A 3,103-nucleotide genomic window follows, 5' to 3' on the forward strand; every position below is an offset into this window, starting at 1 on the left:
AAGCCATAGAATAGGAGTAGCAAATATATCCAGAAAACATATGTACAGAATATATAAATAATTCATTTGAACTGATATTTTTTAAAGAAAGCAAACATGATAGAAAATGGGAAAAGTGTTGCATAAGCACTCATAAAGGAGGATATCCTCATGGACAATAAACATGAAAATTTCCAAACCATAAAGGGTGATAGAAAGCTATTATACTGCATAATGTTGAATATACTACTTATCCTGACTTGAGCATCACATATTGCACACAGGTATTGATATTCAACTCTATACCCCACAGATAAGCACAATCAACTATGTTTTGATTTTTTTTAAAGTTCCAAACCTTATTAATAATCAGGAAAATGCAAACTTAAAGTACAATGTGGTATCATTACATACCCATTAGAATTGGTAAAATTATAAAGGGTGCAAGCACTTTGGAATATTATCTTTGGCAGTAACTACTAAAGCTGAACATGTCCATACTGCAAGAATGTGCAGTTCCACTCTAGGATTATTGCAACAGAAAAGGATGTATGTTCACCAAAAGATTTGTACAAAAGTATGCGTAGCATCTTTATTTCACAATTGTCCCAAACTGGAAACAACCCAGATACATATCAACAGTAAAATGAATAAATAAAAGATAGTATACTCACACAAAGACATAGAAAATGGCAACAAGAATGAATTAAATGCACATGAAAACTTGGGTAAACCTCACAAATATAATATTCAGTAAAAGAAGATAGACCCAGAAAAATACATATCTTGTTACATATTTTTGTACTGGCTAAATAATTGATGATACTAGTAGCCTTAAAGTGGTTACTTCTGGGGGAGAATCAGGACTAGGAGGGAAATACAAGGGTCCATAAAATGTCCTAATAGTAGATCTGGGTGCTGGTTATGCAAGTGTTTACATTTTATAAAAACTTATTTGCTATACATTTATAATGCATGCATTTTTCTATTATGTATGTTATGTTTTTTAAAAGTGTATCTTTAAAAAACTCATATTTTCTGCTGTAAACTAAGTTAAGAAGTATAGAAGGAAAGAAAAACTCACTGTTATCAATACTACATTTTTTTATATACTAGCTCCACATATGGTAGCAAATACATCAACTATCATAAGTTCAAGTAATAACTTATTCTTTGCTAAGAGTTCTACACGAAGTGTCGCATTTAAAGCTTACAACTCTATGAGATGGATATTATGGTCATCTTCATAAGAAATTGAGACACAGGGCATAAAAGTCTCATTTTTTTAAGACCACACAAGTGAAGGAGTCACGATTTTAACCCAGTAAGTCCCCAAAGCAACACTGCATCATATATTTGTATAAATGTGCTCAAATGGCATATAAATAACAATGGGACACCATGGCAAAGGTCATATTTGCATTAACCTGGACCAAAATTACCTAGATAATTAAGGCAGGAGAGACTGAAGAAATGATTTTCTCTACAAACTCTAAACAACAAATTGAGATGAGTGGAAGATTGCTAGGTCAGTTACAACACAATTCACTCTTTTATCTGAAATATCAAGAACACCTGATATTTCAGCTGGCCTAGAGTCTAGAAATCCTTCATTGATAGAGAACTTGGCTACAGACTTTGTAATATGAATTTGTGGAAAGGCTGGCGATGTTTCTACTTATTTTTCTTACCCTTACATTATACAAAGCAAGAAACACATGCTCAGACCCTTTAACAGCCTCACCAGGTTACTATAGTTCCTCGAGCCTAAATATCCCATTGGTATTTTTTATAGAACAAAGTAAGAAATAACAGTAGTTCCAATCAATACAAATTCACGTCAAATGTAAATTCTGACTCTTTGAACTTTGGTGAATTTCTTTCAGGCAGTATAATCAATTTCAGAGATGTGAAGCCTGGCTCACATGATGGCCTTTCTGAGACTTATTTACCAAACATCAAGGCAGGTGCTTAACCACCAGGGCTTTGTTTAGCTCGGATCACTTCCCCATTCTGTTCTCACAGGAAGCTTGTCCACATCTTTCAAGGTCTGGCCAAAACACCACCGTTTCTGAAAAGCTTTTCCTCAACCTCATGCCCTAGAATTACTGCTCTCTTTACTTTTTGTTATGATCCAGGATTATCTTTTTGGAGAATTTTGTGTACATCTACCTCTCTAATAAATGTTAAGTAACTTAAGAACAGGAGCTATGTCTTTTTATCTTCTAATGTTTTAAAAAAACTTTAATTTTGAAATGATATAAATTCACAGGAAACTGCAAAAATAGTACAGAGTTCCCATGTACCCGTCACTCAGTTTCCCCCAAAGGTAATATCTTACATAACTATATTATACTCTCAAAACCAAGAAATCGACCTTGAACAACACACAGGCCTTATTCAGATTTCACCAGTTTTCATGCACTCATTTGTGTGTGTGTGTGTGTGTGTGTGTGTGTAGTTCAATGCAATTTCACCACATGTGTAGATTGTACAACTGCTGTCACAATTAAGTTATAGAACTGTCTATTACCATAAAATTTCCCTCATGCTATCCCTTTATAGTCAACAACCACCACCACCCCCAACTCTTCTTGAATCTGTCCCCTGACAACCACTAATCTGTTCTCCATCTCTGTAATGTCATATGAAAGGAATCGTGCAGTAACTATACTTTTGATACTGGCTTTCATCACTCAGCGTAATGTCCTTGAGATACATCCAAGTCGTTGAGCGTATCAAGTTTGTTCCTCTTCATTGCTGAATAGTATCCTATGGTATGGAAGCACCATGTTTGTGTAACCATTTACCCATTGATGGACATCTGGGCTGTTTTCAAGTTTTGGCTTTGTCCTTTGACTTGAAAATAGAAAACACTCAGTTTGAATTCATTAATTTGAATTAATTCCTATTCCCACCCAGAGCTGAATTTTCTGTGCTGACATTTCTCTGACATGTACACTGCCCCAAGGGAAAATGTCAGTTTCTCAAGTCAGAATTCCCAGTGACTTGACTACACAATCCTTTACTCATACCCTAACCTGATGTTTAGAGATTGCAAAACATTGATGTGGTTCTTATTACATTTTAGAGTTCTAATGTGATTTAGGTGCTTTGGGGTAGG

The sequence above is a fragment of the Cynocephalus volans genome, chromosome 7 (genome assembly GCF_027409185.1).
Source record: "Cynocephalus volans isolate mCynVol1 chromosome 7, mCynVol1.pri, whole genome shotgun sequence".
NCBI lineage: Eukaryota > Metazoa > Chordata > Mammalia > Dermoptera > Cynocephalidae > Cynocephalus > Cynocephalus volans.